The sequence below is a fragment of the Triticum urartu genome, chromosome 5A (assembly GCF_056163025.1).
Source record: "Triticum urartu cultivar PI428250 chromosome 5A, HENAU_Tu73, whole genome shotgun sequence".
NCBI classification, from domain to species: domain Eukaryota; kingdom Viridiplantae; phylum Streptophyta; class Magnoliopsida; order Poales; family Poaceae; genus Triticum; species Triticum urartu.
The window spans coordinates 197,615,612-197,638,429 of record NC_141877.1 but is presented as its reverse complement, the minus strand read 5'-3'; positions in this window follow the sequence as shown (position 1 = coordinate 197,638,429).

Sequence of the window (22,818 nt, the reverse complement as noted above, 5' to 3'; positions counted from 1 at the left end):
ATGTAGTATAGACTATTTTGTTCACTACTCTCTATGTGTTACATTGCCAGCATATTCCATGTGCTGACCCGTTCTCGGGCTGCAACGTTCATGTTGCAGACTTTTCAGACAACGAATAAGGAGCCTTAGGTCGTGGTTCTATACTCAGTGATGCCGTTGGAGTTGATGGACTCACTTATCTTCCAAGCCTTCCGTTGTTATAGTTATTAGATGGCTTTAGGCCATATTATTTGTAATAAGTTCTCTTTTGAGACATTCAATGTAATAAGTGTGTGATTGCTACTTTGTTATAAATCCTTCAAGTACTGTGCGTGTCAGCATTACTGATCTAGGGATGACACTGAAGCACAGAGATCAGACTGTTTGAGGTCTGGTCGTTACACCTAAGTTGAGAGAGATCAAGTGCGTGTGAAGGACAATAAGTGAGTGTGCAAAAAGAGTATGTGTGTGATAGAGAAAGGGACAACAAACGATAAATTAGAGAGAGTGTGTTTTTTCGTTTCTTATGCAAACATATCACGCATGCATCTCCGAGATAAAAAGCGAGGTGAGGAGATACACAAAGATAGCTAGTGCGTGATTGTTTGCAACAGAGAGAGACACCCCTATAGCACATGTCCGATAGAGATCTGGACAATAAGGAAGAAAGGTCGAGAGGGAAACATGGAGAACATGGACGCATGGGGAGGGATAGAGGGTGTGTTTGTGATAGAGAGATCCCCTCGAGATTGTGAGGGGACTATATGGGTGGGAGATCGAGGGAGGTGCGTGCGCGATAGAAAGATGCCCCGAGAGAAATCGAGATAGACCATGCACATGTTTGTGATGGAGACGAAGATTAGCTAGTCATACACATATAGGGGGGACTGCGTGTGCCTACATTTGAGTGCGAGGCCATCATACTTGGCAAGCGTGAGATTGTGTGCATGTGCGTGTGAGCTGGAGAGAGAACGAGGGTGAGAGATAGAGTTTTAGATGGTTCTATCGAGTGCGAGTGATATATGCATGTGTATGTGTGACCCAGGTAGATGGAGAGTTTGAGAGAGAGAAGGAAGAGCTCCGAGATGAAAGAGTGGTGCGTGAGAGAGTTACGGGCAACGAGCCAAGGAATTTGTGTGCGTACGATGAGTGCACCCAAGATATTTATCTTGAACTAGAGAACCATACATAGTGTTTGTGTGTTGGATGCGTGCGACAGAATTGAAGATTGTCGGTGAGAGAGAGAGAGAGAGCAGGAGTCCGGGAGAGGGGGAGGTCGCGTTTTATGCATCAAAGACTTATATAAACCATGTTTCGATATAAACTTGTATTCAAATATTTAAATTGGAGAACATGTTGTTTGCAGTCCACACATGAACGGAGATATGCGTATGTCAAACAAGTTCATTAATTTGACTTTGAACATGTTCATGGAGTACTATAATACTGTACAACATGCTACTCGATTGAGGTGTTCAATCTTGGATTTAGTTCAATATTTTGACCTGGTGAATGAGCTATTTCATTGAATCGAGATATTTCATTTTGGGTATGATTCCCGTTTTTGAGTGGGTCAACTATTTGTCATATAGTAAATCACTAGCAACGAGCATGTAAAAACACATTACTCCCGAGCATCGTCTCTCCATCTAAAAAAGAAGTGGCAAGCTAATATTTCAAAATTTGATTCGAATCGACTTGGTAAGGTAGACGTGGATGCTCGTTATCCCAAAATTTGAATGAATCATTAAACACCCTCTGCTCGGTGGAATTCGCCTGAGCGAATAAATGGGAGACACGAAATTACCGGCCTATGTGGGACACGCATCAATTGGCCCGTTGTACATCGAGGGTAGGTTCATAACTTCATCCAAGCGCGCCTTCTCCTCAGCTGAAATGACATGGGCCGAATAATTCATAAACCATGGTCAGTAGAACACCCTCTCCTCGCCCGAAATAGCTCGCGCCCACTATTTCAAAACATGCTCTTCTTGCCCGCAATCACTCGCGCCCACTATATTTCAAAACACACCCTCCTCGCCCGAAATCGCTTGCGCCCACAATATTTCAAAACACGGCCTCCTCGCCCGAAATCGATCGCGCCAACTATTTGGGAGAAGCAAAGTTACTCTACTATCCCCGACCCTCAGTACACAGACCCAAGCCGAGAAGCCTCGTTGGCACCAAATCACCTTCTCCCCGGAAGGTCCCTTCTCCCGAGCCGCGAAACCTCAGCCCCTCCTCCATGGCGCCCCCACCGCACCAAATTCACAGCCGCCCTTCTCTCTAATCCCGGAGACATTGTCCATTTGTCATCATGCATTGGGCCGTGTGCCTCTTAATCCGTGCTTCCGGAGCTGCCTTGATGACGGCCGCGTGAACCGTACCAGAGCCGATTCACCCCCGTCGTTGTTCATGGCGCCGGAGCGGCTCCAACTTTGGACCCATCCACAGCCCCGGCGCTGCTTCCACGTAGCCGCCGACCATCCCGACATCTTTGCTTCCCTGCCACCGGTAGCAACCACAACCGCGTCGCCCTCACCAACTAGGTAGCCAGAGCTGCCTACTTCATCGGGCAGCCAGATAGGTCGCACCCTCATCTCAAATCACTTTATTTAGGCGTCAGTTGTCTGAATTTTTATTCTGGGCCAATCGATTCCCAATGGGAAGCAGCACCCCTCGAGCCGACGGAGCTCCTAGGTTGCCGGTTGCCTGGTGTCTAAGGTAAGGGTGCGGGGGCGCAAGTTCGGCGTGGAAGCAGCGCTTAGATGGCTATCTTAGAGTTGCGTGAGTTGAAGGTACTGCCACCGCCAGATCTGGATGACGGCGAGTCTTTGTGGATTGGCCCAGGGGCGGCGCAACCACGGCAGTGTGGTGGGGCGGGGAGCGGGGTTTTGGTCGGGGCCACGGACATCAGAGGTAGGCTGCTCTGCCGGTGGTCACTGGCTCTTCGGGGAAGATTCGGAACAGTGTCAGCCGGGAGGCACAAGACGGCCATCAAGCCATCCCGCGTTGATCGGACAGTACCAAAGTAAAATAAAATCGTGTGACCCCAATTTAGTCTAGAGTCATCAGACGTGTGACCACTCTCATACCTTGTTGTTGATCTCTTAGGGTATTTCTTTAGATCAGAGATCTGTCATTCTTAACATTATGCATTTTCCGCATCTTCAGCCACACCATCTTCTGACTCACCGCATCTTCTCCAATGAGGGAAGCATACACCAGAAGGGGAGCTATAGTCCCCATTCAACAGTTACCTGCATCGAATGTGCGTGCCCGACATGGACAGCCACAACAACTACAGGGCCATCGACAAGTCAGCACATGATGCTCACTCCTATGGATGGAGGCCAGATAGGTTGTACCCTCATCTTACTTGTGTGCCACATTTATGGCTTTGTTATTCATCTAAGCATGGAAAATAGATTATCACATTTCACTACATATTCATGCTGATCTCTTACGGTTCTTGTTCAGGAGTTAATGCTGTTCCATAGTTTAGCTAAGAGACTTGTTCTGTAGGTAACGTTGTTCCATAGTTATCATCCATCAGCCAATGCTATCCCACAGGCTGGTGATTCTAGTATTATACCACTTCTAGTATAACCTATGTTGTTCACTTTTGTGTGCCATCTAGTTAATCTCGAGTACAAATAATACATATTCTGTAGCTTTCATATGTGTTCTCCCTTTAGTTTTTGAGACCTATTGCTACTAGTTAACCCCAGTCCTACTATTTACATCATCTCCTACAGGCACTCATTACATAAATCTAACTACTAGTTGTCTTCCATGCATGTCAGATATAATTGCACACACTGATTTATCCACAAGAACCTCACGGAGCAATGTAACAGCCCACAAACTTGACGTCAATGATACCCAATATGATGGAACATGTAAAGGCAGTTCTTCACAAGACTTGTAGAAAGATGATGAATCCTATCCACCCCATAAGGTCCTTGCTCTAACTTGGCCCTTGATATAGGTACAACATGCATATAATGTCCTGGAGTGCATCTACTCTGTTGCAATGCCTTGTGCTTAGTCTGCTGATCATGCATGTAAATATGGCATGCCTTCCTGTTTTTCAGTACCTATTCCATTAATGATAACATGTTTTCAAATTCAAGTACTATCATTCTACTCTATCGCAATGCCATCTGCTTTGTTTGGACATCATGCTTCTCAATATCTTATGCATTGTTATTCATCAGCATGTACCTCATCTGTGTACCATACCATGTTCTTTTTTTACATTGAAGTGTTGTTCTAGTTGTATCTTGCAATGCCATCTTAGTTTCCCAATCATACACGCATATGTTTCCTTAGTGTTTTTCAGTAATGTATTCCGCTAGCATACAGTTTTACATTCAAGTAGTGTTTTTTAACACTGATGTCCTGTCATATCCCTAGCTCTTACATCATACTCCCTCCGTCCGGATTACATGACACAAAAATGGATAAAACTGGATGCATCTAGAACTGAAATACGCCTAGACCCATCCATTTATTTCCGGATGGAGGGAATACATGTCAATATGTCATGCTTTCTATTCTTCAGTACCTATTCCATCTCTGATGTAGCATGTTTTATAATTGAAGCACCATTCTTCTACATAAGGCATGCAAGGGGAAGACGGCTATGTTAGAATGTGAAGGGTTACAAACCGGGTCTTTGCAAAAGATCCATACGCCAGGAGATAATAAACCAACTCCAGTTTTCATAGATACTGCTCCAACATAGAGAAACCCAACTCCCACTGATAATAAGCAGATTCCAGTGGCCAAAGAACTAGTCCGCTCCAGTCCAGCAAAAATATGTCAACTCCATTCTAAGAAGCGTGTGCGTATCCTCGCATCATGAAATTTTATAGCATTCTGATCATATTTTCTACATGTTTCTTGCCCATCTCTCTTTTAGAAAATAAGCTTAAAGGATAGAAGACTTTCTGTACTGGGATCGTATTCGAGCAAAGTGTCTTGCGGGAATTCTCTGTGCTCCAATGCTGGTGTAAGTACCTGCTACATATCACTATATATTTACATCAGCATGTATTTTGTTAATCGGTGTGAATCCAACCTTTATCTGATCTAAATTCAGTTGTAGCAAAATGTTAAACGCGACAATGTTGATTTTTCTAAGGAAAATGCCTGGTAGTTTTGCATACTGAGTTGCATGAGTGTACTATCACATATCATGCACATTACTGAATTGTAGTGCTGCCCTGGTTGCCCATTCATTCATTGTGTCAATGTTGCTTTCGTATTACCTTACTTGGCTGATGATAGATGTGCCATATTGTGTTACTTTGGTGTAGGCTGGTGTGGTCTGGTTGCCTAAACATTCGTTGTGTCAATGTTGCTTTCCTATTATCTGACCTGGCCAATGATAGCAATGCTAGTGTGTTAATTCGGTGCAGGCTGTTCAAGATAAGAAGACAAACTCTGAAAACAACAAGGCAACCCCATTGTTTCTTTCAAATAAATCTAGCCCAGGTAATATGGCAATAACTCATGATTAATCTGTTCAGTTCCCCTCCTAATTTATGTTATGATGCAGTGGTCGATACACTCTCCACTATCAATAATACAAGCCTGCCAAAATCACCATATGAATCTATTCAGTCTCCTCTATCTCAAATGCAATGGAAAAAATGTATGTTTGTGAACCAATTAATGGCTGAAGCAATGATGGAAATGGTGGAGGAATCAGAGCTACACATTCGTGCACAACAACAACTGATCAATGTTTTCAGAGACAGTGTAGCAAAGCAGCAAGAACTTGCCCACATGCTTATGGCCGTCATCCACGCAGAGGTTGCAGATTGTGATGTTGTAGATCGTTCGGTTCTGTTCATTTATTTGCACTGGCATCAATCTTTGATTGCTAGTGGATGTAATTTCCTGTAATATATGCTGGATGTGCAATGTTTTTCCCTGTATGCCATACCTTTGCTTTATCGGTTTTGGTCCTGTGCATAATTGCTTGTCGTAATGGGCTCAAATTATCTAATTGGGCCTATAGACATGTACGACCTTTAGTGGGCCCATTAAGTTAATGGGCCATTACCAGGCCGAAAGTTAATGGTCGACCCTCTTACCTCCCGGGTCGTTAACAGGACGACATCCAAGCGGGCAACAGGTGGGCCCATTTGATTTCATGGGCCGTTAACAGGCCGTTACTAAGGTCGGGGTACATATGGCCCAACTATACTGTGGGCCTTTAGCAGTCCGAAAGAGACAACGGGCTCGTACTGGACCATGAAGAGCATGGGCCGCTAAGAGGCCGAAAGTCAGGTCGTACTATAAACGGCCCAACTGTGTTGTGTGCCTTTAGCAGGCTGAAAGAGAAACCGGGCTGGTATTGGACCATGAAGAGCATGGGCCGTTAAAAAGCCAAAACTCAGGTCGGACTACAAATGACCCTACTCATTTATGGGCCGTCAACAGGCTGAAAGACACACCGGGCCGGGAATTGGCCTGACACTTAAATGAGTCGCTAAAAGGCCAAAACTAAGGTCCGACTACAAATGGCCCAACTCATTTATGGGCCGTCAACAGGCGAAAAGACACACCGGGCCAGAAATTGGCCCAACACTAAAACGGGTCGCTAAAAGGCCGAAAGATGTACATCCTGAAAATCAGGCCATCTCTTGAATGGGCCGTTCATATGCCGAAATCACATCGGACCGATATTGAGCCCAAATATATAACGGGCTGTTATCGGGCTCGAACTGACGATGGGCTGCAATGGTGTCAAATCTTTAACGGGTCATTGATAGGCCGAATTGGCACATCTCGAATGTGTCGTGGGTTTAAATGGACCTGGAACAAGTAGGCCTTATATGGGCTGGCCTACTAATTTTCACTGGGCCAGCCTTTTTGACCTGAATGGGCCACTGTTGGGCCGTGCCACGTGTCGACCTATCATAGGCGCCTCCTGTCCAATGAGTGGATGACATCTGTCCCAACGGTGAGCCAACACGTGTTTCCTCTGGCCAATGAGAATTTTACACTTGGAAAATCCTCATTGGTCCGGGTTGTTAATGGGTTATCAGATACAAAACTGGACCCGGTAGCTTAATGGCGACCCATTACGGTGGATGCCACATGTCGGTCACCCTTGACGAACACACTTTCATGACGCGCCATTTATCGTCAAGGAAGTGGACACTTCTGTGATGATAATTTTGGTAATGTCATGGCACACTTCTACGACAGCACAGGTATGACTATCTTGATTCTGCCATAAAATTGTCATGGATGAACATGCATGATAGAAAACGTGACCTACTGCGACAAACACATATCATCACGGAAGTGCGTTTTTTTGTAGTGCTTGCCCGGCAGGTTTTACCTCGGGGCCGCGACGACTATGCGCGTATGGTGGTTTGGGTTCATGAACTTTCCAACCCCCCCCCACGAGTGCCATGGGCCTCCTTTTATAGATTAAGGGGTCACCAAAATGGGAAAATAGTCATTATCCACTGATATGATAGCGAACAGTGCTATCATACCTAACTCTACAGGCTGACAGGGTGCATTAAACGCGCCGCTTGGTGTCACATCATTGGTCGCCCGGCAAGGCTTGCTGGGCAATTTTGCCAGCTCCGCGCCTGTTCCCTTGACATGTAGTAGGACGGGTGTCATCTTTAGGCTTCTTCTGTAGGAGATGGCTGCCATGTGGCGAACGGCTGCCACTTAATCATCTTGTGGCTTGACACCGCACTGAATGACGACGTGGGTCGCGCTTGAGTGGTTGGTGGGGTGGATCTGCCCCCGCGAGCCCCGGCAGAACTTGTTGGGGTGCCTTCTCCTTGCGGTGGCCTTGCCCCTTGCCGGGCCCGCCTGCCCGACAAGGAAGGCCCTTCTCTTGCCGATATCTTGCTCTTCTGGCTCGATCTTGGTCTCTCTGGACTGTGTGTCCTTCAATCACTGACTTGGCGTGGTGCTTCAATCTTGATCTAGTGCTTGTGTACAGTCTGGGTAACAGACCAAGTGCTTGTTGCACCGACAGAAGCCCCTGGGCCTGCCCAGAACGCGCTGCCGAGCATCGTCGAGGTAGGGCCTAATAAGTGCACACGGAAGGTTGCTGAAGGGGTTGGCCCCTTGAGCTTTCTGTTGCTGCTTCATTAGCCTTGATTCCGGGCTAGGTTCTAGTTTTCCCACGTGCAACGTGTAACGCTGCGAGGGGAACTTTTGATTGTGGCTTATGAATTCTCCTCGCCCCGCGATCACGGGGCGGAAACCTCCATCCCAATTGCCCCACGTCCTGCATGCACCAGCCACGTGCTCCGCATGCATTGGTCATGGTAGGTGGTGGATGCGAGGGCACGAGGAGGAGTGCCATGGTTGAAAATCAAACGTCGATGGTTGGAGTAGAGGGTCGGCCCTGATTCCCAATGCTGCCGAGGGTGTAGAGGGGCCGTATTGGAGGAGCGGGACGGCCATCTTTACCACGAGAGGCCAGCCCCCTGCCTCATCCCCTGTATAAAAATGGACAAAGGCAGTACCCCTCTACACATACCTCTCCTTCTCCGGAATTGTTCTCCCTTAGACATGGTGAGAGGTCGAGGGCGCAGTAGTGTCCCGACGGTGGTGTCGAGGGCTTGCACTCGGCCGCGTATCCCTCCTCCTCCAGATCCTGAGGTGGCGGAGCCTGAGAGGAGGGAGGAGGGGGCGCGGCCGACACCGCCGTGGTGCTCGAGGAGGAGGGCTAGGGAGCTCCTTGACTGTGCCCCCACTGGCAGCTCTTCCTCCGCTAGAAGGCCACATTGCGGACCAACCTCGAGAGTTCATCATCAGGCTGTACAAGCCCTTGTGCGGTCACCTTCATCTTCCAACCTTCTTTGCATGGGAGATGGGGCTCGAGAAACCACGCGCCCTGAGGCTACACCTGAGGGGTTGTGGGAATGCAAGCATGTGGGTTGATGTCGATTTCCCCGCCCCTCATGTAATGTATCTTCATCGTGGCTGGAAGACATTTGCTCGTGCCCATAGCTTCTCGGAGGGGCACATTCTCCATTTCGAATTAATGGAGAGTGGCCTGCTCTCCGTCAAGATCTTAGGGTGCTCGCGAGGCCTCTTAGGGTGCTGCCTGGAGAGCTTGGGCCATGACGAAAGTTCCTCCTCGAGCGAAAGCGACGAGGAGGACAGTTGTAACACCCCGTATGTAACCTGCCATAATTGTATTCCAACTCTTGCCATATCCGGCACTAAGTTATTTTATTTCCTCGTTGTCGGGTTTTCCTTAGGGTGTTGTCTTGTCTTTGTCTTGCATCTCATATCATGTCATCATGTGCATTACATTTGCATACGTGTTCGTCTCCTGCATCCGAGCATTTTCCCCGTTGTTCATTTTGCATTCTGGCGCTTCTATGTCCTCCGGTGTCCCTTTCTACCTCTTTTCGTGTGTGGGGGTTAAACGTTTTCGGATTGGACTGAGACTTGCCATGCGGCCTTGGTTTACTACCGGTAGATCGCTTGTCAAGTTTCGTTCCATTTGTACTTCGTTTGATACTCCAACGGTTAACCGAGGGACCGAAAAGGCATCGTGTGTGTTGTAGCCCAACAGCTCTCCAAAGTGGCCCAAAATCCACCTAACCCCATCCATCATCTAGGCCGTTCGATCACGATCGCGTGGCCGCAAACCATGCTCAATTTGGAGCCTCCTAGCTCCTCCTACCTATAAATATAGCTCCCCTTCCCGAAATCACGGGCGAAACCCTAACCTTCCCCCTCCTCGCGGCACCGGACGAAGTCGGCCAGACCGGACACGTCCGACCTGCCCCGCCGCCGCCACGTGTCGCGCCGTGACTCGCCCGCGCGCCGCCCCACTTCGCCGGCCCGCCCGGGCCCAGGGAGGGCCCCCACGGCCCGTCTCCCCACCGCCGCCACCCGTGGGCACCGCGTCGCCCGAGTCGCCGTGCGCCGCCGCCCGCCGTCCGGCGCCGCCACCTCACCGCTCCGCCGCGTCGACCTCGCCGACCTGCGCCCCTCGCGCCCGCAGCCGGCCATCGTCCTCGCCGACCCGCGCTCCTCCGCCGTTCCCTCCGCCCGGATCCGGCGCCCCTTGCAACTCCGGCCGGCGACGCCATCTCCGGCGAGCACGACTCCGGCGCCGGCCATCCTCGATCTTCGCGCTGCTACAGTACTCGGCCCGATCCAGATTTGGATCGACCTCGGCTGACTTTTGACCTAATTTCCAGTAATTTTGTGCAATTTTCATCATGGCATAACTTTACAACCGTGGCTCCGTTTTGGGCATGTAGCATATCAAAATGTTCGTCTCGACGAGTACTTCATTTCATCTCATTGCATCATGGTCATTTGAGCTCATCTCGATGCCCTAAATGTTGTTGGAAGAGTGCTAGTTTCTGTTAGTTTCAGATTCATATCAGTAATTGGACATTTGTCATTTTTGCCATGATTGATGTGTGCCTCCTATGATCTTGAGCTCTACATGAGTTTTGAAGTATGCCATGCCATCTTTACAGGGGTGTATGCCATGTATTTTTGTGATCTCTGTGGTGGCTAGCACAAGCATGCAAAGTAGCCCTCGTAATGTTACTGATTTCAGGGACTTAGAAATCTTCTAAGTCTTTGTCCTGTTTATATTTTTATGCCATGTGTTCATGTTGCTACTGAGTGATCCATGCCTCTTTTGAGCATGATCAGTAAGGATGTTTTGTAGATATTGTGGTGCTCTATCCATCCATGTCTTTGTTTGCATTTATGGAGCACCCTAGATTTAGTCAATTGAGCTCTACTTTTGCTATAAAATGTTCCTGACAGAATGTTTACACGTTAAGCATTTTTGCCGATGTTGTTGTAGTTGATCCGTGCATGTTATGATGTTGTTCTAGCCATGTTTAGCTTCCGTGCCATGTCTACTTGCTGGGTGTATGCTTAGTTTGTCATGCAATGCCTTGTGGTGAGTGCATCGAGCTCGTTAACATGCCTACTCAATATCTGTTTTGCCATGTTCCAGTTTTCTGCTAAGTCTGAATCTGTTAACGATAATTGCTATGTTCACATGGTTGCCATTGTATTTTCTGATCCCCTTTGACTTATGGTCAGTAAGGGACTTTTGTTGTATGCTTTGAGTAGCTTCATGCCATGCTTTGCTTTGTCATGATATATTCCCGTAGCATGTAGTTATCTTTCTCTAAACATTGCTTCCTGATGTTAAATTCCTGACTTGTTGTTATTTTCTCGAAGTCTGTAACCTGATATCTTTTGCTCTTTTGCCATGCTTGTTTGAACCTGCTATTGAGTGAATTAGCCATAGCCCAGTGTTCATCTTTTGTCAAGCATCTTGAGTGGATCCCTGCCATGTACTTTTTTGCTATTTTAGAGTGCTGTAGCATGTTGTTCTTGATGCATTTAGATGGCCTCGTGATGTTAATCGTAAACCGGTGTCATATTTGTTTTGCTTGTCATTTCCAAACCGTGCATCCGATTCCGGTGATCTTTATACCGATTTCGACCGAAATCAACTCCCCTTTCCAGTGGCACTCTTGGTTTTCCAGGTTGAGGCCAAGTTCAATCTTTCCTTTCTGAGACATGCATATGCATCGCATACCGCATCCCGCATGTCATACCATGTTTTGCATCATGTTGCTTGTGCATTGCACGTGGTTGATTGTGTCTCCCTTTGCTTGTTTTTCTTGTTTGGGTAGATCTGGGAGACGAGTACGTGATTGAGGAGCCCGTTGATTACGTTTACAAGGATCAAGCTAACGTCAACTCGGAGAACTTTGCAGGCAAGATGACCATGCCCTCGAAATCACTTTTATCTATGCTTGCTAGATGCTCGCTCTTTTGCTATGGCTATGCTACGATACCTACCACTTGCTTATCATGCCTCCCATATTGCCATGTCAAACCTCTAACCCACCTTGTCCTAGCAAACCGTTGTTTGACTATGTTACCGCTTTGCTCAGCCCCTCTTATAGCGTTGCTAGTTGCAGGTGAAGATTGGAGTTTGTTCCTTGTTGGAACATGTTTATTGTTGCGATATCATTATTATATCTTGTCTATGTTAATGCATCTATATACTTGGTAAAGGGTGGAAGGCTCGGCATTATGCCTGGTGTTTTGTTCCACTCTTGCCGCCCTAGTTTCCGTCATACCGGTGTTATGTTCCTTTATTTGGCGTTCCTTACACGATTGGGTTATAATGGGAACCCTTTGACAGTTCGCCTTGAATAAAACTCCTCCAGCAAGGCCCAAGCTTGGTTTTACCATTTGCCACCTAGCCTCTTTTTCCCTTGGGTTCCGCGGACTCAAGGGTCATCTTTATTTAAACCCACAGGCCAGTGCTCCTCTGAGTGTTTGTCCAAAACAGAGCCATTTGCAGCGCCACCTTGGGGAAACCTGAGGGTTGGTTTTAGTTGTACGTAGTGTTCATCCGGTGTGCCCTGAGAACGAGATATGTGCAGCTCCTATCGGGATTTGTCGGCACAACAGGTGGTCTTGCTGGACTTGTTTTACCATTGTCGAGATGTCTTGTAACCGGGATTCCGACTCTGATCGGATTGTCTTGGGAGAAGGAATATCCTTTGTTGACCGTGAGAGCTTGTGATGGGCTATGTTGGGACACCCCTGTAGGGATTTGATCTTTCGAAAGCCGTGCCCGCGGTTATGGGCAGATGGGAATTTGTTAATGTCTGGTTGTAGATAACCTAAAGCTTAACTTAATTAAAATGAATCAACTGAGTGTGTGGTCGTGATGGTCTCTTTTCGGCGGAGTCCGGGAAATGAACAGGTTCTTGAGTTATGCTTGAACGTAGGTTGTTCTAGGATCACTTCTTGATCATAGTTTCTCGACCGTGCCTTTGCCTTCTCTTCTCGCTCTCTTTTGCGTATGTTAGCCACCATATATGCTAGTCGCTTGCTGCAGCTCCACATCATACTTTTTACCCTTCCTATAAGCTTAAATAGTCTTGATCGCGAGGGTGTGAGATTGCTGAGTCCCCGTGACTCACAGATTATTTCAAAACCAGATGCAAGGACCGATGATACCGCTCCAGGAGATTTGACTGAGCTCAAGTGGGAGTTCGATGAGGACTCAGGACGATACTATGTTTCCTTTCCAGACGATCAGTAATGGTGCCCAGTTGGGGCGATCGGGAACTTTGTTGCATTTGGGGTTGTTCTTTATTTTGGTTCCATAGTCGGACCTTGATTGTATCCGGATGAATGTATTCATATTTATGCATTGTGTGACGTGGCGAGTGTAAGACAACTATGTACTCCTTTTCCTTATTCATTACATGGGTTGTTGTGAAGATTACCTCACTTGCGACATTGCTTACAATGCGGTTATGCCTCTAAGTCGTGCTTCGACACGTGGGAGATATAGCCGCATCGTGGGCGTTACAACAGTGACGGCGATGACAACGGCAGCGGGTGAGCGGGTGGCGACTCTGACTCCGGCTGATCGTCGCCCGCACCATCTTCATTAGGTGGTAGCACCACCATCTCCACCTCCTCCGCGGCAATGTGATTTGCCAGGGAGTTGGATGCAGAGGTGTGGATGGTGCTGCTGGGCTCCTCCAGCAGTCTTCCAGCTGGACTCCGGCAGGCTTCCTCTCGGGTTGCAGCTCTGTTAGCCCTGCCGAGTCCTGTTGGCCCTGGTGACGGTGGTTTAGGGGGCTGCCTTCCGTCGTGCCCTCCATCGAGGCGTTCCCTTGTGCTTCCGTTCCCTCTAGGCTACCTCTCCTGGAGCCCGACGGGAAAGGACTGGACTTCAGCTCTGGCGCTCCTTTTGTCCTCTTTGCCTTTGATGGCCGTGCCTAGGAGGGGAGGGATAAGAAAGGGCATTACGAAGCACTTATCTTTTTTCAATCTTAAATTGTAGGAAATCGCCAAATTTTAATTCAAATAATGTAATCTCCCGAGTCCATCTTTGTGTTCTGTAAAGCTTGTACTTGTATCTGCATGTCAATGAAAGAGATAAACCTTGCCGGGAACCCTTGCATGTATATGTCCATGTAGAGGTGGCATACCTCTTTACTGTAATTAAACGAGCTTTTTCCGGCAGGATATCCTCCCTTCACCCTTTTCTTCTGCCAGAGAACCATGTCTGCTGGGAAACAGACTGAGGTGCCAGCCCCCTGCACACTCCCTTTTTACTAAGGGCCACTGCGACCTTCCAGGCCGAAGCAGCCTTCGAGCCAAGGATGGGAGCACCCTAGTTCCAAGAGAGCGGCGAGGTTTCTCTATGCGCAAGTTATAGCTTACAGAACACTAATGGACAAGAGCTAAACTTATCTGTTTGGCTTGCCGAGGATCGATGTGCCGTGCAATCTTCTCGTCCCTTGTCGGAGTCAAGTTCACGGCAGGAACCTGCATCTCCATGTAGATGAGAATAAATGCAGGATGCAATCCTATCTATATGCATATGCAAATGCTAATGAAATGCTTATGTAGTGATCTGGGTGTGCTAGTGCATGCATGTGATCTTTATCGGGGGGCCCCCACAGCGCTTCTTTATTTTCTCTTGCATGGGGTCATCGCCCCAGCTTTGTACAAGGGGTTACAGACAACTGAGGCAAGGCCTGTACAAAAGTGTGGCTATCGGATAGTACCCGACAGCCTCGCACCTTACAGGTAGTACTTACGGAGATGCTCAATATTCCATGAGTTTTGCAACTGCATGCCATCCCTGGTCTGCAGACAGACTGCGCCAGGTCTGGTGACTCGTACCACCTGGTAAGGGCCTTCCCACTTTGGTGATAGCTCGTTTGTACCCTTGGTGGACTGAACATGCCTAAGGACAAGGTTGCCTTCCACAAAATACCGGGATGAACACTGCGGCTATGATGGCGACACAGGGCTTGCTCGTAGCGTGGAGCATGCGTAGCAGCCCGGAGACGGTTTTCCTCGAGTAGCATAGCGCCATCACTCCAGTGCTGATCTTGCGCTACTTCATCATAGACAAGCACTCGAGGGGACCCGTAAATGAGTTCCGTGGGGATAACTACTTCTAACCCGTAGAACAGGGAGAAGGGAGTCTGCCCGGTAGCTCGATTAGGTGTCGTTCTAAGGGACCAGAGAACTACCGGCAACTCCTCAATCCACCACCTGTCGTGCTTCTGCAGCGTATCAAAAGTTTGTGTCTTGAGTCCACAAAGCACTTCAGCGTTCGCCCTCTTAGCTTGTCCATTGCACCAGGGGTGTGCCACAAAAGCGAATGAGATCTTGCATCCGAGGGTATGAACGTATTGCATGAAGGCGTGGCTCGTGAACTGGGTCCCGTTGTTAGCGATGAACCTTGCTGGAACTCCGAAACGACACACCAATTCTTTCATGAACTTGATAGCTGACTAAGCAGTCACCTTTCTCATGGCAGTTACTTAACTTTGTAAACTGGTCAATGGCGACAAACAAGAATTCAAAGGTCCCGATTGCTCGGGGGAAGGGGCCGAGGATATCGAGCCCCCAGACCGAAAATGGCCATGATAAATGGATTGTCTGAACAACTTGGGTAGGCAGGTGTATTTTCTTGGAATGGAACTAGCATGCTTCACATTTCGTGACTAACTCAACCGCATCTTGGAGGGCTGTGGGCCAATAGAATCCTTGTCGAAATGCTTTCCCAACTAATGCCCTTGACCCAATGTGGGAGCGCACATTCCTCTGTGAATCTCAGCCAGTAGTTCCTTTCCATCCTCCTGGAAATCACACTTCAATTTCACACCGTTGGGCCTCCTTCTGTATAGAGTGTCATCAACAAACTGATACATACTGGCCCTTCGGGCTACTCTCTCAGCTTCATCTTGGTTGTGATGGAGTTCTCCGGTTTGGAGGAAGTGGACAACGTGCCTCGCCCAAGTTGGAGCACGAGGCTCGGCAACAAGGACTAGGGGCACCTCCTTTGCTGTGGGAGCACCGGCCTCATTCGCGGGGTCCATAGTCCTGGCTAGATGGGTGGTCCGGCAGGCTGTGAGGAGTTGTTTCCGGCAGGGTCTCTGCCGGGAGAGGATGGCTCTACCAGGAGAGGCTTACCGTAGTCCAACTTTTTCCTCTTCCGGGCCATTGTGGCTGGTGATACGAGGGTTGAGAGAGATGGAGATCAAAAGTTCCTGGTTCCACAGGAAGCTTCTGCGCAGCACACTTTGACAGGTGATCAACTATGCTATTTTTCGCACAGGGTACGTGCTCTATTCGCAACCCATCAAAGTGCTCCTCCAATCTCCTTACTTCCTCTATGCATGCTTCCATCAATGGGCTTTGGTAATCCTTGTTGACTTGCCTCACCACAAGTTGGGAATCTCCTTGAATGATCAACTTCTTAATTCCCAATTCAGCTGCAGTCCCGAGCACGGCAAGGAGCCCTTCATACTCTATTGTATTTATTGGTGGCTTCTTCCCGGGAAAAGTGCATCCGGACGACGAACTTCAAGTGCTCCCCGGAGGGGGCAACAAGAAGCATGCCAGCCCCTGCACCTTGTAGGGAAAAAGCACCATCAAAAAACATGATCCATTCTTGGGGTGATTCCTTGTCGGGGATGGCTATCTCTGTCCTTTCCTCATCAGGGGTTGGCATCCATTTTGCAATAAATTCTGCCAATGACCTGCTCTGAATAGTTGAAGTGCTCTCAAACTTCAAACCAAAGCTAGACAACTCCAAAGCCCATTCCACTATTTTGCCAGTTGCCTCTAGGTTTCGGAGTATCCTTTGTAATGGAAAATAAGTAACAACCGTGATCTCATGGGCTTGGAAGTAGTGGCACGGTTTCCTTGAGGCCATAATAAGACGAAAGATCAACTTTTGCATGCCAGAGTACCTCGATCTAGCCCCCTGTAAACAAGGAGCTGACGAAGTACACTAGACGCTGCACCATTTTCTTCCTCGCTGTGTCCTTGGGGTTGTTTTCATTGCCATGCTCACTGCTATCCTGATCCTTCTCCTACTCTATTGTTCTCTGTTCAGTTTCTATGCCATCCACCTCTCGCTGCGCTACCAAGGCTACACTGACCACCTGCTTGGTTGTCGCCAAGTATAGCAACAATGGTTCTTGGGGTTTGGGTGCAACCAAGGTGGGTACGGATGATAGGTAGGCTTTTAACTCTTGCAGAGCTGCATCTGCTTCTGGGGTCCACTTCATAGGTCCTGCCTTCTTCAAAACCTTGAAGAACAATAGGGCACGCTCGGCAGACTTGGAGATGAATCTTCTCAGCACGGCAACGCATCCCGTAAAGCGCCTAACATCCTTAACTATCCTTGGCGCTTGGATCTGCTCAATGGCCTTGATCTCATCGGGGTTGGCTTCGATCCCCCAATGGGACACAAAGAAACCAAGTAGCTTGCCGGAGGGAACACCTAATACACACTTCCCCGGATTAAGCTTCAGATTGATCTTGCGCAGATTAGCAAATGTCTCTTCCAAATCCTGGATAAGGGTGGCCTTATCCTTGGTTTTGACCACGATATCATCCATATAGGCGTCTATATTTCTGTGCAACTGTGGCTCAAAACTGATCTAGGCTACCCTTGCAAAAGTGGACTTGGCACTCTTTAATCCGAACGGCATGCGGACAAAGCAGTACGTACCACACGGAGTGATGAACGATGCCTTCTCTTCATCTTCCTTGGACATGAAGATCTGATGATATCCGGAGTATGCGTCCAGAAAGGAGAGGATATCACATCCCAAAGTAGAATCCATGATCTGGTCGATGCGCGGTAGCGAAATGGGTCCTTCGGGCAAGCCTTGTTGAGGTATGTGAAATCAATGCAAAGCCTCCACTTCCCATTAGCCTTCCGGACCACTACTGGATTTGCCAACCATGTAGGATGTAGCACTCCTCTGACCAAACTAGTTGCCTCCATTTTCTTGATCTCTTTGGCAATGAACTGCTGCCTTTCCAAGGCCTGCTTCCGAAGTTTCTGCTTGACGGGTCGGGCATGTGGGCAGACAGCAAGGTGGTGCTCAATTACCTCCCTGGGAACACTGGGGATATCATATGGTGGCCAAGCAAACACATCGATATTCGCCCGCAGGAAGGCAACGAGCGCGCTTTCCTATTTGTCATCGAGGGTGGCGCTGATAGTGAAAGTACCATCAACGTCAGCCAGCCCTGCCGGGACCTTCTCCACTTGGGGTGTAGTAACTCCTTGCGGGAGGTCCTACAATCCCTCTTCTTTCCTTTGCTTTCCTTGGGAACTGTCATTCCTGCTGCTTTCGCTGCAACTACATCCCGATACATCATATCCACATAGATAATTGCATCCTTCTCATCAGATGGGATAGTGAGTACCCCAGTGGCCTAGGCATTTTTAGGGTGTTGTAAGCATAGTGGGATGCTGCCATGAACTTGGACAGGGCTGTCGTCCAAGAATCCCATTGTACGACAGGGGGAGATCAAACACAGTCTTCTCAGTCCGATAGTTCAGTTCTCCCCCAAACGTCACCCGCAACGTAATCTTCTCCTTAGGATGACTCCTGCCGGGATTAACTCATTGAAACGTCCCGGTGACCTCTAGCTCTTCTTCTCCTATCTGAAGCTTGCTGATAACTGCAGGGGAAATCACATTCAAACCGGCCCCGCCGTTCACTAACATCTTTGTGACCTTGAGGTTGCGAATTGTCGAGACCAAAAACGGCAAACACCCTACCGCAGTGGTGCGATCAGGATGATCCTCTCCGTAAAAGATGATGGGTGTGTGGGACCATTTGAGTGGTTTCCAGGCCTCTGGCGCTGGTTCCACAGCATTGACCTCTCGTTCCCATCGCTTGAGTTGGCGATGAGAGGTCTGCAAAGATGCACCCCCATAAATGCATAGGGCTTCAGTGGCCTTCTGAAATTCCTACTCACTAGTTTCCTCTTCATCCCCTCCATCACTCGCATCATCACAGGTTTCCTTCTCTTGGCCCCTGGCAGGCTTTCCTTGGTTCCGAAAGGGTCTACCAGGGCAATTTGCTTCACCACCTCGGTCCTTATTGCCAGCAGCATTCTAACCTTTCTCCTTATCACGCTTATCACACTCTGTCCTCTGTTTCTTGACGAGCTGCTCAACCTCATAACACTCCAGAAGGTCGTGGCCTTTAGTCCAGTGGATCTTGCAGTACGGCCCATCGCCTTTCCCAACTTTTTCGGCGGCAGTGGCTTCCCGGTAGGCAGTGTATGCGGCATCTTCCTTGCCGGGGGCCTCAACCATATCCTTCTTGCCGATACTACGTGTGGCCGATCCTTCCACAGTCATTACTACCTTATCCCTTGGCTTCTTATTGCGCTTCTTGACCTTCTTCTGACTAGTTGATTCATCCTCTTCTTCCGAATCAACATTAATGCAATCTTCTTCTCTAGGAGACTTCCTTCCTTCTTCCATCTGGGCACATTTGTCCACCAGCGTGTATAGTTCTTTCATAGTCTTGGCCAACCGCACGTTCATTTCGGAACGAATGTGGCGGTTACGCACATTGGACTGGAAAGCTGCTATAACGGCTGCCGGATGGATATTTGGAATATTTCTATCAACTGAATCTCTGCAAATACTTATGGAGGGTTTCTCCTTCCTTCTGCTGGAGAAGCTGCAGGTCGCTGGGCCTGCCAGGCTCTTTGTGGCCACCGGTGAAGGCACCGATGAACTCATGGAACAGGTCTGCCCATGATGAAATGGAGTTCTCTGGCACGTGCATCAGCCAAGACCTCACATTGGACTTGAGGGCCAAAGGGAAGTAGTTGGCGAACAACTTCTCATCTCTTCCCCCGGTAGCCTGAACAGCAATGGTGTAGATACTCAGAAACACTGTCGGGTTCAGCCTCCCGCCGTACTTCTTAGGTATCTCTGGCTTGAACGTGTGAACGGACGGCCAACTGACTTGCCGCAGCTCTCGTGTAAAGGCAAGGGAGCCGACCTCGAAAGGTAGGCACCCGCCAACACCGAGAGCAGGCTCATCGACGTTTAGGCCGTCGCACCCGTCGGTCTGGTGAGGGTCGTTCCTGCGACGTTCTACGATGAAGCGCACGTCTCCTCACCGCCTGTCTTTCAGGGTTCGACGTTGGCCTGGACGTGCTCGAGGGTTAGAAGAAGCCATCGAGACGTCGTCGGGGTCCTGATTCTTCTGCGCCCTCGCCGGCTGCCATGGTGGGGACTGAACCGTGGGATGGCCCTCTCTGTACGGCCAGCAGCGCGGGGGGTGGTTGACGCTTGGGGAGGTTGCGGTGGGCAAGCTCATCTTTAGCCCCCAGCTTTGGCGAAACCGAGCAGGCTTTGGATGGTGGCAAGCCACTCATCCATCTACTCGGCTGCTAGCGGGAACCTCAGTAGTAGCTGAGCTTGTGCCATAGCCTCCGTTCCTGTGCTTGGCATTGATGTCGATGACGTCGACCGCACCGTCGCCTGGCTCCTGATGGTGCCAGCGGCGACTGTGGCGGCGGTGCCGTGCCCACGCTATTGTGGGACGACCACCGGGGCAGCGGGGTCGCGCGGTGGTGGTGCTCGAAGATTAGTGGCTCCGTCGAGCGCAGCGGTTTGGCTGGCTCGTCCAGGAGGAGGCGCATGCGCCGTGGGCACTCCCATGGTGGGGGCAACAGGAGGGCGATGGCTTGCCCTGGACCGAGCGCCGTTGCTGCGGCTGTGCTCGTTGGTGAGAGGAGGGGGTGCGGACGGAGTGAGCCCCTCGCTCGCACCTTGTACAGCATGACCGTTGAGACGTTGCTGACGTTGTCCTCCTCCGGTAGCTCCAACCCCAGTGTCGGCAGCGGGGGAGGTGGTAATGGCGCCACCTGCTCCAACCACGTCCCCAATAGCATCCACATCCTCACGCGCCTCTGTGTCCCCCGCGGCGTTAGAGGCCATGGCAGTGGTGCCTTTGAGGTGGATGGATGGGTCGAGGCACCAGATTTCTTCTTGGGCGCCATGGTCAATGGCGCTGTCGAGGATGAAGACAGTGATGAAGATGATGCGGTGTGTACGCTTTCAGGTTCGCGCAAGTGCTCCCCCTACCTGGTGTGCCAAAGATGTCGTAGGATATCCGCGTCCACCTATGGGACTGGGTGGCCCCTTACTGGTTCGGCAGGGGAACGTTGCGTTGCACAAAGAGGAGACCAGCGCACGACAGCGCGGTAGAGAGCACACAAGCAATTTACCTAGGTTCGGGCTGCCGCGAGGCATAAGACCCTACTCCTGCTTTGGTGGATTGATGGTGTAATGAACGTGGTTGTGCGTAAAACACTTGCCCGACAGGGTTTGCCTCGGGGCCGCGACGACTATGCGCGTATGGTGGTTTGGGTTCATCAACTTTCCAACCCCCCTATGAGTGTCATGGGCCTCCTTTTATAGATTAAGGGGTCGCCACAATGGCAAAGTCATCATTATCCACCGATATGATAGCGAACAGTGCTATCATAGCTAACTCTGCGGGCTGACAGGGTGCATTAAACGCGTCGCTTGGTGTCACATCACTGGTCGCCCGGCAAGGCTTCTCGGGCTATTTTGCCAGCTCTGCGCCTGTTCCCTTGACAAATCGCAGGACAAGTGTCATATTTAGGCTTCTTCTGTAGGAGATGGCTGCCATGTGGCGAATGGTTGCCACTTAATCATCTTGAGGCTTGACACCGCACTGATTGACGACGTGGGTCGCGCTTGAGTGGTTGGTGGGGTGGTTCTGCCCCCGCGAACCCCGGCAGACCTTGCCGGGGTGCCCGCTCCTTGAAGTGTCCTTGCTCCTTTGTCGGGCTCACCTGCCCGGCAAGGGAGGCCCTTCTCTTGCTGATATCTTGCTCTTTTGGCTCGATCTTGGTCGCTTTGGACTGTGTGTTGATTCTTCACATGTCTTGGTCCTTCAATCACTGACTCGGGGTGGTGCTTCAATCATGATCTCATGCCTATGCACAGTTTGGGCAACAGACCTTGGGTGTGTTGCACCGACACCAATGTCAGTCCTCCATCCAATATATGTATCATGTAGACAAGAAGGAGACAACAATGAAAGATTAACCCATCCAATATACATATGTGAGGATGTCTCAAAGGGAAGGAGCTCACCTTTATGAGGATGTCGAAAATGTTGGTGTCGCACATGATATATGTCGTCACATGACCAATATATCTCATGATGGTACCACCTTGTAAATCCCTCAAAATGAAATAACATGACAAACAGTCAGAAAAACAAATGAGGTTAGTGCAAATGCAACACCTATCATTCGAGTGGTGAGATACCCAACAAGTGTTTTCATCATTCTTATCATAAGAAATGTCAAAGTGTGATATGGTATGAAAGCATATGATGCAAGTACAACCGAAGACAATAAGCTCAATCAAACAAGCATGCTTCACAAGTAATATGTCCAAGTCTCCACGGTCAACAAGCTTAGCAAGTTGGCACTCAATACAAGGTGATATGAGAGATGCAACTAATGGAGACAAGAGACAATGATTAAGACAAATCAAGTGAGAGGCATGAACATATATGTCATGAACCCAAGAAAGCGAGTAAGAATGGAACATGGGTGATGCGACAAAGCAAGCAATCATGGTGATCATGTCAAGAAAGCTAGTAGTGCGAAGATGCAATGTACTAGAAGGAATCATGGCAAGCATGTCATGTGTGCAAATAGTGGTCATGAATAATGCACATGACATATCACAAGCATGAAAGCAAGATATGAGAAAAATATCATCAATTTATTGGTGAGAGGCCATATGTAAATAGCAATGGGACATCATGACTCTCCCAACACAACAAGCATTAATAGTATGTGTCACAAGGAAAACATGATAATAGCAACAAGGATCTCCACCAAGCATGCAAATACACATAGAAGTAGTACAAGGGTGTATCATGGGTAAATGCAAGCAAGGGTCACATTTGC